Below are 12,068 nucleotides of genomic sequence, written 5' to 3'. Positions count from 1 at the left end.
TGAAGCTAAGAGCTAAGCAAGATTAAACAAGTGACACAAGTATGTAAATAAGCAAGCACAATATGATATAAGTAAGTGCTAAGAGACAAGTAACCACAAGTAGAGAGTTAGGGTTAGGAATAACCGCAACTCCGGGAGACGAGGATGTATACCGATGTTCACTTCCTTGGAGGGAAGCTACGTCACCGTTAGAGAGGTGGATGTTACCACGAAGGCACACCAATGCCACGAAGGCTCACCCTATTCTGCCTTTGAGATAACACCACGAAGGCGTTTCTCAACCACTAGTGGTAGACCTTGGGGTGGTCTCCAAACCCTCACAAACTTTTCCGGGGGTAATCACAATGGTTGATTCCTCTCCAAAAGACTCCTACCGCCTAGGAGTCTCCAACCTCCAAGAGTAACAAGATCGAAGGGGAAAAGCTCAAGACTTTCTCAACTCACGATTTGCTTCGGCATAAGAAGGAGAGGGAGAAGATCTTTGTTTTAATTGTAACAACTCTTCAAAACTCTCAAGAATCAAACCGGGATCTAGGATTTAGTGTGTGAGCAAGGGAGAGGGAGCACTGGTGTTCTTGAGGCATGTTTGAGTGAAGTGTTAAACCTTATCTCGAAGAGGTAAGGGACTATTGATACCACAAGTAAATTAGAGCCGTTTAGACAGAGATTGACCTGCCCGGATGATCCGGAAGACCATCTGGATGGTCTGGTCAGGGTCCGGATGATCTGGCTGAAGGTCCGGATGCAAGTGGAAGTAGCAGAGCTGCGAGGAGCCCGGATGATCTGGATGACGGGCCGGATGATCCGACTACATCCACCAAGGTTTTGTAAATATAGGGGCAAGATTACCCGGATGATCCGGGACAGTATCCGGACGATCCGGGCACAGCCCGGATGATCCAGCTTCAACCATCAGTGTTCTATGATGAAGGGGGCACATTACCCGGATGATCTGGAACAAGGTCCGGACGATCCGGGTTTAGCCCAGATGATCCGGCAAGGAGTTTGTGTAGAGAATGAGGAGGAGGAGTAGTAGGTTTTGGCTAAGGGGTTTTGCTAGGGATTTTGGTCCTTTGTGAAAAAGTTCTTGTGAGACAAAATATGAGCAAGCCTTGAACCTATACCTCGGATCCTCTCTTAATAGTGCGGGATTCCTATTACTCAAGAAATATAAAAGAGCACGATGCTTCATCTTTGTTTTCTCCTTTCCTTATTGATAATTTGCTTGAGTAAGTCTCATATGATGTGATCATGATGCACATTAGAAAAACCAGAGGACTAACAACCTTGTATATACTTAGCAAACACGGTTAGTCCCCTATATGTAACAATATCAAAAATATTCTTTAAGAGCAAGATTGCACTTTCAATCTCCCCCTTTTTTGGTAGTTGATGACAAACTACATATAGCACTCAATCAAGTGAAATGTGATGCGAATAATTTTTAGGAGAGTAGTCCGGTATGTGTTTTAGGAAGAGCTCCCCCTTAAAGTATGCATAGGAACAAAGTGATAAAATACAAAATCATGCACATATGGAGTGGATACCCTCATTCGGAATATGATGTTGTAACAGTAGTGTAGACATACACCATTAAAATTAACATAAGCAACGATAAGCAACGAATGAAGATAGCCACTGAAGATAGCATACTTAAGCTCTTACATAGTAGCATAGACTCATACAAGGTAGCATAACACATGACCAAGGTCCATTACAATAATAATACAGAGTCCAATAACTAGAGCTCAATAAACATAGCAGACTCACACTCATACTCCTAAGAATTACATCTCCCCCTTGGCAGCAAGTACCGAAAAGGGAAAAACATCCGAGAAAGTAGGAGGATCACTCGGCATCCTCATCATCATCACCATCACTCAGATCAGCAGGTGCAAGGAAGAACTCCGGAAAATCAGTGGCAGAAGGAAAGTCGACCTCCGGAAGAGGAAGCCGATCAGGAATGGGCTCATCAGGCTCAACAGGACTGCCAGGGCGCGCACGGAGACGAGCCCTAAGTGCATTTGCCTCCAAGATACGGCAAACCTCCTCGGTAGCAATGTGAGTAGCGGTGTAGCGGCACGTATCAAAGATAGCCTTATGGGACTTCCCAATAAAGCGAGCAAGGCGGTCAAAAGGCTTCACGAAAGGTTTAGTGTGGCGAGAAGAGCGCTCGGCACACGGAGGAGCAGGGGCCTTCCCCCTGGAAGACTCATCACGCGGAGTCCATATGGAGTGCGTGGATGTCTTGATAATGGAACACGGATAGACCGAGTCGATGACTCTCTGAATGAAGGGGGCATGAGGAAGTGTACGAACCTTCAGACCACTAGCCATGCGAATCTCATGCCATAGGAAATCTGCCATGTCAATGGGACGGTCGTGAGCCTTCCTCGAGTAGTACATCAAGTCAATGCTATAGGCCCGAACCATCCCACGATCCCCTTTCTTGGGAGCAATGGAGTTGAGGATACACTGAAAAGCCACTGATATTTGAGACGGAAGATGGAGATATCATTAAGCTCCTTGCTTTGCTGCACCGTGGATAACTAAGAGGGAGGCATGACGAGGCAACCACATGCACTGATGAGCATGGCCTCAAACTTGGGGTTCACCTCATGGATCCGGAAAAGAGAGGCCTCAGATCCGGGCATGCCCAAGGCAGCAGCAAATGCCTCGAAGGAGACGGTGAACTGAGAGTAGTGAGTCATCCAAGCGATAGAGTGATCCGGATGGAAGAAACACGTGGCATAGAATTGCCGAATGGCAGCCTCATTCCAATCACAGTGAAGGGACATAGCATGACGCAGCCCCATGCCATCAATCTTCTCCAATACACCTTCAAACTTGGTTGGATTCTTCTCAATGTAAGCCAAGTTCACATAATGCTGAGGAGAAAAACCTAGATGAGCAATGATGGATTGATAGATGTCTTGTTGAACCAAGGTGCGAAAACGAGGATCGGTTGCATTGGCCGGGGCGGCAAATTGATTGACATCACTCCTTAAAGCAGCATACTCAGAGGGGTCCATGGACAGATAGTTGACAACACGACGGCCACGGTTGGTGGGATTGGCCATGGACAAGACGAGGCCAGAAGGTGCCGCAGACTTGGAGCTTGAGGCACCAGCTGCTTGTTTCTTCTTGGACTTAGTCGCGGAACGAACAGGCACGAGCTCCTCATCGTGGAGTTCGGCCTCGTAGTCAGGGTCATCCTGCCCGGCATAGGACGGACGAGCACGACCCGGCGCCTTCTTGAGTGGACGAGCATCATCCTCGGAGTCCGTCGATGCTTGACGACGCGCATCTGCGTACACGCATAGGAGAGATCCAACACGATGAATGACTAATCCTAGATGGATAGATGGAGGTAATAGAAGATGAGGAGCATATGGAGTACCACGAGAGGGACCCTTGGACGTCGACTTGAAGCTCCGGCCACCTCCACGTCCGACCACCATGGCGATTTTGGGGACAGAGGGCACGAGAGTGGAGAACCAATCGGCCCCGGGAAAAACGGCGTGAGGAGGGGGTGGATCGAGGCGATGGCAAGGCATGGCGGCGAGATCCAGCCAAATGGTCGGTCGGTCTGGCGGGGCAGCCCACGAGCCGCTGCCGGCAGGGGCGAGTGGATGGGGTCGTTGGGGGCGGAGAACAGAGGAAGAACCCTCTGTTCCCCATGGCCTGATGTTTTACTGCTTAGGGCGAGGACCCACCCGGATGTCCGGGCGTAGCCCCAGATGATCCGGATAGGTTCGGATGACCGGAAAGGAGCCCGGATGTCCAGGTATATGGGTACAGGGAGTGGAACTACCCGGACGTCCGGATGAACATCCGAATGATCCGGCCAGCCAGAGTGCTGGCTGATATTTTGAACTGGTGATGATGTGATGATGTTTATTTGGATCACAGCAGCCTATATAGGGGCGACGGAGGTTCTGCCGAGATAAAACCTGAAGCGAGCAGCCGATAAAAAAAAGGAAAACCGATCCCGGCCCCGACTCTCTTCCCCAACCTCCCCACTCCCTGCGTCTCCATCCCGCAACCGCGGCCGCGCCCACTCCCCCGACCTCCCCGCCGCCGCGCGCCATCCCCCGGCCCCGCCCCGTCTCCCCTGCCTTCTTCCCCGACACCATCCCGGACCTTCGTCCGAAGCATCCGCCGCGTCCAGATCCACCCGCCGGCGACGCCCACCGCCGGCACCCCGCTACCCACTACCTTCCCGGCGGCTCCGCCTGCGTACCACCGCCGGCGCGCCCCTGTGCCCAGTCGCAGTTGCTGCCTCGCCACCCGCACCCACCTCCAGGCACCCATGGCCGCCATCGCCAGGACCTTCCCTCCCCAACGAGGCTACACCTAGCCAGATACCTGCTGCTCTCCAACGCCTGGACCAACACAGTCAACCGTGCGCCGGCAACGCGCAACCGGTCACCATGGAACCCGCGTGCAGGCATTCGTCCATGGTTGATAGCCTCAACCATGGCGGTCCATCCCCACACGCCGCCGCTGGCCGTCGTCGTCCCTGACCACCAGACAAGCACCGCCGCCCCTGCATCTCCGGCCACATCGACCTTCTCAGGAGGGCTACCTTGACCTTCCCGGGGAAGGTTCATCCATGGAGTGGCCGCTGCCGCCACTCCACTACCGCGCTGTGCCTGGCTTGCCGCAAGCCTCCGCCCTCCATCACCAGTGCGCTGCCACCGCATGGAGCTTACAGCGCCAAGATTCCCTTGTGCGCCATCAGCTACCACCTAGGCTGCGTGGCTACTTCCCACCCCGTTGTGCTTCAGATTCTGTAGAGCTTCAGGTTCAGAGCTTTTCCCTTCTGAAATTCAGTAAGTTGCCTTGGGTGAATGCTGCGTCTGGTTCAGTTGCAAGCCGTCCTCTGTTTTGCTGTTGTTGTCTGTCTACTTCTGCTTTCTAGTTTAATTTGAGCCATTATAGAACTGATGGAGACTGGTAATGGATCAGCCATACTTCCTCTTGGTATGTAGTTTGTTTAGTCTAGTATGTTGTTTTGTGCAGGTGAAGGGAAGGACTACCTGAGCGCTACCAGCAGTACAAGGAGTTTAGAAGGCAAGAGATGGGTCAATAGATGATCCCTACTTTGCAGCAGTGTGCTGTACATGTGGAGGAAAGGTCAAGCAAAAAGTGTAGTTTGATAATTACGTCGTAACTTATTAAGCTCGCTTGCTCTCTGGCTCTTATTACTTTGTGTTTGTGCCTCAAACAAAAGAAAAGAAAAAAGTAAAAAATATTTGAAGATTTTACACTGGAGAAGTTCATGTACACAGACCTACCCCCGATGCCCAGCTCCCTATCGCAGCGATGCCTGTGTGCCCCCCAATGCCTCCTTCCGGCTCGCCGCCGCCCCCGCAACCTCCTGGCACGCCGCCACCCTTGCCAACTTCCGGTGCGAGGTCGCCTCCGCTTCCTCCTTGTGCGTTATCGCCCCCACCTCATCCAGCGCGAGGTCGCCCCTTCTTCAGGGCGAGGTGGATTTGGACTTCAGCGGCAGTACATAGAGCACTTCGGGAGCACGTGGCGAGCTCAGAAAAACTGGCCGCCCCTCGCTCTGGCGAGCTCAGCTGCTCTCGTCGGCGGCCGCCCATCCCACTGCTCGTCGCCGACCACAACGGCGTGAGGAGGTCGAGCTTCCATGATCTTTAACAAATAAGTTCAAAGATAACAAATCACATGCGTTCCTCTCCATGTGTGCTTGTGTTCTGTGTGTGTTCATGGAAAAACTAGGTGGTTTATTTTATTTTTGTGTATAAAAAGAAATAAGTTCAAATATAATAAACAAAAAAGTTCAAGAATATGTAACATGATAGAAAGTTTCGTGTACGAAATTGATATTTACAAAGAAAACTATCATATATGTCCTTTAGGCGATTTTTTTTGGAAAAACTAACATAATCAACTCCTGGAAGTTTATATGTTAAAAAGAAAAAAATCACTTTAAGAAATAAAACCGATTGAAAAGTTTACCACAAACACTACACAAATTTACCGAAAAAGAAAATCAAAATTTCCCCCATTTAAAAAAATAAAAACAAGAAGTTCAGATTGAAACAACAAAGAAATTCAAATTATTTTTTTCCAAAAACTAAAAACGAAGAATTTCAGATTGAAAAACCAAGAAAGTCCAAATTAAAAAATAGAGAAGTTCACTACTTATTAAAACTGATTTTTCCCTATCCACAAACACTACTGCTTTGCGGCTTTAGTAAACAAAAGTTAAAATTTTGTTGAAATGTGTGCATCTTTTGCATTATACGGAGTGAGAGATTGAGAAATATGAATGTGTATGTTGCTGCTCTGTTCTGTTTGCTGCTTTTACAACATCAATGCTGCCATTCCTTTGTTTAATGAAATATGAATGTGTATGTGCTGACTCAAACATAAAAATTCACAGAAGTTCAATATAAAAGCCACTAGAAGTTCAAACACTAAAACTCTAGCAAAAATAATAAATTGAAATATGCTTATCAAAACAAAAAAAAGGTTGGTTGCAAAACATATTTTTGATATATCTAAAAAATCCAAGAAAGGTCAAATTAAATAACATAACATTTCAAAAAGTTTATAAAATATGAAGTTTCCCCAATTCTAAAATAAATTTAAATTCAAGTTGAAGTTCATGTATAAAAAAGTTGAATTCGCATATAGTAAAAAGGTGCATTTCTGAAAAAGATGTAAGAATAAATTATATATTTTCTTATAATAAAACCAAGAAGTTCAAATTACAAAAATAGAGAAGTTCGCTATTTATAAAAAACTTACATTTTCTTGGTACTAAAAGAAATAAAAACAAGAACTTCAAATTTTCACATTTATAAAACACACACAAAGAAGTTCAAATAAAAAAGTTAGAGCGGTTCAACGTCTATATAAACTCAGATTTTTTTCCATTACTAAAGTGAAACACAGAGAAGTTAAAGGTGATAACAGCCAGAAATTCACGTCCTGCATGGTGTGTGTTTCGTACGAGAAAAAAGAGTAAAAAAGGCGAAGTTAATTTTTTGTTGTTAGAAGTTCAAGTGCTCTTCCGTCAGATGTTCAAAAATTCTTGTTAGAGAGGTTCAACGTGTGTTTACATGCTCAAAAAACACAAAAAATATGTTGGGTCCCATGTTTTAAAATAATTCTCTCAATCAATTACAAATTCGGAACAAAAAACTCTACATGGAAAAAATTCTTCTCTATTCAACAACTTTTCAAGGGGTATATTGTATGCTTTGTTCGAAAAATAAATTGGTGTATGTTGTTCGAAAAGAAAAGTTTAACCGTATAAAAAAAATTGCATCTTTTCAACAAGTTTCTAATTATTTATCATTTGTGGAACTCCGAGGAAAGGGTGAGGAATTACAAACAAAAACTACGTGGCCGAAGTTCAATATGAAAACAGCGAACAGTTCAATTACTATACAAAATGCATTTCAAATGAGAATAAAAGAATACAAACCACCCTACACGGTTCAAAAATTATATTACGAGACTCCGAACTTCATAAACTTTCCAACCGTATATTATATGCTACATTCCGATGAGCGGTTTAAAATTTTCATGTATGCCATTTCAAATACATTTTTATATATTCAAAAATTCTTTTGAACCATCGCGAGCATGAAAACTAATCAACACGGGAAAGTTGCGAGTTTTCAATAGCTTTCCATCGGTATATCATTTGCTCAATTCCGGTAAGCGGTTTACGGGTAAACAACAACACGTGAAAAAAAGAGTAAAGTTCAAAAAGAACTGCTCCAGAAGTTCAACCTCTTCACAACAAAGTGCATTTTCGGAGACTTTGTTTTTTCGATGAAGGCAGAACGCATGTTCTCAGAAGTTCAGATTGATAACTGCTAGAAGTTCACGTACTACACGGTGTGCATTTTGTATTAAAAAAGAACAAAAATGCAAAGCCTAGAGTTTTTTTGCTAGAAGTTCAAGTGCTCGGCCGAGAAAGTTCAAAAATTCTTGTGAGAGAGGTTGAACAAAAATACATGACAGAAGTTCAAGGTGAAAACAACGAGAATTTCAACTACTGCAAGGAATGCATTTCAGGTGAGAATAAAAGTATAGAAAAATAAAATCTTAAAAGGTTTGTTGAAAGAAGTTCAAGTGCTCTGCCCGGGGAAGTTCAAAATTTCTTGCGAGAGAGGTTCACCTTGTATTTCCATGTTCGATTTTTTCCGTATAAAAATCGAATACAATTCTTTACTCAAAATATAAAAATGTGAAGTTCATATTGAAATAACAGAGAAGTTCGAAGTTTATTAAAACCTAGGATTTACCTGTTCAAAAAATAAAAACACAACACCATTTTTTGCACTTTTAAAAACAACTCATAAACGCAAAAATGGTTCTAGAAGTTCAAGTGCTCGGTGAGGAAAAGTTCAAAAAATTCTTGTGAGAGAGGTTCACCGTGTCTTTAGATGTCCAAAATACATAAAAATATGTTGTTTTTTGTGTTTTAAAATAATTCTCTCAAAGCAGAGAGAAGTTCAAAGTGATAACAACCAGAAGTTCACGTACTACATGGTGTGTATTTCATATAAGAAAAAAACAATAAAGTGAAACAGAGTGAAGTTCAAACAGACATATCCCAGAAGTTCAACTACTTCATGCAGTGCAAAAAACAGCACGTCAAAAACAGAGTGAGGTTCAAACAGACATGCCCGAGAAGTTCAACTACTTCACGCAGTGCGTTTCCATCCGCAATGAAGGCAGAAATCATGATCTCTTCATTTCTCTAATTTACTTCAAAATGACGGGAATATCATTTGTGTAAGTTCAAGTCCTCGGTCGGAGAAAGTTAAAAAATATATTGTGAAAGAGGTTTGTACAAAAAGAATATCATTTGTGTAACACTGACGAAATGGATGAGAAAATTACAAACGAAAATACGTCACAGAAGTTCAACGTGAAAACAGCAGGAAGTTCTGTTGGAAATATGCCCTAGAGGCAATAATAAAATGGTTATTATTATATTTCCTTGTTCATGATAATTGTCTATTGTTCATGCTTTAATTGTGTTATCCGGAAATCGTAATACATGTGTGAATACATAGACCATAACATGTCCCTAGAGAGCCTCTAGTTGACTAGCTCGTTGATCAATAGATGGTTACAGTTTCCTGACCATGGACATTGGATGTCATTGATAACGGGATCACATCATTAGGAGAATGATGTGATGGACAAGACCCAATCCTAAGCATAGCACTAGATCGTGTAGTTCGTTTGCTAAAGCTTTTCTAATGTCAAGTATCATTTCCTTAGACCATGAGATCGTGCAACTCCCGGATACCGTAGGAATGCTTTGGGTGTACCAAACGTCACAACGTAACTGGGTGGCTATAAAGGTGCACTACAGGTATCTCCGAAAGTGTCTGTTGGGTTGGCTCGGATCGAGACTGGGATTTGTCACTCCGTATGACGGAGAGGTATCTCTGGGACCACTCGGTATTGCATCATCATAATGAGCTCAATGTGACTAAGTAGTTAGTCACGGGATCATGCATTATGGAACGAGTAAAGTGACTTGCCGGTAACGAGATTGAACGAGGTATTGGGATACCGACGATCGAATCTCGGGCAAGTAAAGTACCGATTGACAAAGGGAATTGTATACGGGATTGCTTGAATCCTCGACATCGTGGTTCATCCGATGAGATCATCGTGGAACATGTGGCAGCCAACATGGGTATCCAGATCCCGCTGTTGGTTATTGGCTAGAGAGGTGTCTCGGTCATGTCTGCATGATTCCCGAACCCGTAGGGTCTACACACTTAAGGTTCGATGACGCTAGGGTTATAACGAAGGTTTGTATGTGATTACCGAATGTTGTTCAGAGTCCCGGATGAGATCCCGGATGTCACGAGGAGTTCCGGAATGGTCCGGAGGTAAAGATTTATATATGGGAAGTCACCATACGGTCACCGGTATTGTACCGGGACCACCGGAGGGGTTCCGGGGGTCCACCGGGAGGGTCCACCTGCCCCGGAGGGCCTTATGGGCTGTAGATGGAAGGGAACCAGCCCTTAGTGGGCTGGGCGCCAACCCCCTAGGGCCCATGCGCCTAGGGTTTGGGGGGAACCCTAAAGGGGGGGCGCCCCCCTTGCTTGGGGGGCAAGCTCCCTCCCCCCTTGGCCGCCGCCCCCCCTCTAGATCTCATTTAGAGGGGCCGGGCCCCTTCCCCCTTCTCCCTATAAATAGAGGGGTGAGGGGAGGGCTGCAGCACCACATCCAAGGCGCAGCCCCTCCCCTCCCCAACACCTCTCCTCCTCCGCGTGTGCTTGGCGAAGCCCTGCCGGAGAACTGTCACTCCACCACCACCACGCCGTCGTGCTGCTGTTGGAGCCTTCTTCCTCAACCTCTCCCTCCTCCTTGCTGGATCAAGGCATGGGAGACGTCACCGCTCCGTACGTGTGTTGAACGCGGAGGTGTCGTCCGTTCGGCGCTTGGATCATCGGTGATTTGGATCACAACGAGTACGACTCCGTCAACCCCGTTCTCTTGAACGCTTCCGCTCGCGATCTACAAGGGTATGTAGATGCACTCCTCCCCTCTCGTTGCTAGTAAACTCCATAGATTGATCTTGGTGATGCGTAGAAAATTTTAATTTCTGCTACGATCCCCAACAAGTTCGACTACTATAGTGAATGAATTTGAGATGAAAAACTTTTCGCGAGTATGAAAAAACGATCAACACGGGAAAGTTGCATGTTTACATCAGCTTTCCACCGGTATATTACTTGCTCAATTTTGGTGAGTGGATGGAGAGCTACGAGCAAAAAAAGCACGTGAAAAATAGAGTGAAGTTCAAGTAGACATGCCGAGAAGTTCAGGTTCTTCACGCGGTGCATTTTCGAAGAATCTGTTTCGCGAATGATCTCGCCATTTTCGAAATTACTTGAAAACGGCTAGGAATCAGAGAAAACCATCAACATGAAAAAGTTTCGCATTTTCCTTAACTTTTCAACGGTATATTATTTGCCCCATTCCGATAAAGTTTGTAAAAATTACGGCGAAAATACGTTTTTAGCCATTTTCAAAATTGACTTAAAACAATAAGGATCTGGGAGAAACAATATATACCAAAAAGTTTCGCATTTCCCCCAAGCTTTCCAACGCCATATCATTTGCTGCATTCGGGCGTACGGTTAAGAAAATAGATCGAAAATACCAACTCGGTGGAACTTGTATTGTTTTCTAAATTACTCTTAAACCGTTCAAAAGTAGAAAAAACTGTCTACATGAAAAAGTAGCGCATTTTCATAAGCTTTCCAACGCAATATCATTTGCCTCAATTGGATTAGCCGTTTAGAAATGGCATCGAAAATACGAACTCGACTGTTCGGTTTGCAAACTTTTACAATTTTCCTAATTACTCTTCAACCGTAGGGAATTAGAGAAAAACTTTGAACATGTGGAAGGAGTGGGGTTGCAGTAGCTTTCCAACGCCATATTATTTGCGTCATTCCGATAAACGGTTTTAAAATGCAACCGAAAATACGATTCACGTTTTTTGTATGAAGAAAAAACGGTTTTCAAAACTGCTCTTACACCGCTTACATTTTGCCAAAAAAATTAACTTGGGTCATGATATTGGTGTCCATAGCTTTCTAACAATATATCGCAAGCCCCATTTAGGCAATATTGGCGGAAGTTCAACCTAGCACTGGGAGAAGTTCAGGTCGAACAACTCAAGCAGTAAAATTGCAAAAAACGCAATTTCATCACGACCCGAGAGCAAAATCCGCTAATGAGCGAGCTTTCTATTTAAAACCGGTATTTAGTTGATAAAAAACGTTTCTAGATTACACTAACATCATATAGAACACGACTAACCAGAATAATTCACGGGGGAAGCCACGGTTGCGAAGATAGCCCGAAGGTCGGGTTCGTACAGAGGGAAGTTCAGGCGAGTTACTCAGGCAGTTCAGGTTGTGATCAGAATATTATTCTGATCCCGTGATCAGAATAGTGTTTATGTATGTATGTATGTATGTATATATATATGAATATAGATATATAAGTGTAAGAATCAATCGTATCCAAGA

At 44.7% G+C, this 12,068-nt stretch overlaps 1 long non-coding RNA gene across 1 annotated transcript; it reads left to right on the top strand.

Annotated features, from left to right (window-relative positions):
* The first annotated feature begins 3,684 nt into the window (after window positions 1-3,684).
* Window positions 3,685-5,270, top strand: LOC120966578 (uncharacterized). The gene is made up of 2 exons (XR_005760593.3): window positions 3,685-4,835; window positions 5,026-5,270. It is a non-coding gene; the product is annotated as an uncharacterized lncRNA (long non-coding RNA).
* The last annotated feature ends 6,798 nt before the right edge of the window (window positions 5,271-12,068 follow it).

Source organism: Aegilops tauschii, chromosome 6, assembly GCF_002575655.3.
Source record: "Aegilops tauschii subsp. strangulata cultivar AL8/78 chromosome 6, Aet v6.0, whole genome shotgun sequence".
NCBI classification, from domain to species: Eukaryota; Viridiplantae; Streptophyta; class Magnoliopsida; order Poales; family Poaceae; genus Aegilops; species Aegilops tauschii.
The sequence above is the reverse complement of the archived record's forward strand: the minus strand, read 5'-3'. Positions and strand labels throughout refer to the sequence as shown.